This window comes from Palaemon carinicauda, chromosome 8 (genome assembly GCF_036898095.1).
Source record: "Palaemon carinicauda isolate YSFRI2023 chromosome 8, ASM3689809v2, whole genome shotgun sequence".
NCBI classification, from domain to species: domain Eukaryota; kingdom Metazoa; phylum Arthropoda; class Malacostraca; order Decapoda; family Palaemonidae; genus Palaemon; species Palaemon carinicauda.
In genome coordinates this window covers 50,567,270-50,567,488 of record NC_090732.1, presented here as the reverse complement: position 1 = coordinate 50,567,488, position 219 = coordinate 50,567,270, and positions in this window count along the sequence as shown.

Genomic DNA, 219 nt, shown 5'->3' with positions numbered 1-219 from the left:
TTTATTACCAATCAGCAAAAACACGAGACTTGATAATGAAAAACAACCCTGCCCCTGCCATGCAAGACGACTTGAAGAAGACGAACGTAGTGTACCGATATAAATGCCCTGTCCAGGAATGTCCTGGCACCTACATCGGGATGACGACGATGCGTCTTTCTAAGAGATTATCTTGCCACGTGCAACAGGGTGCAATAAAAATGCATTGCCTCCAAAAAC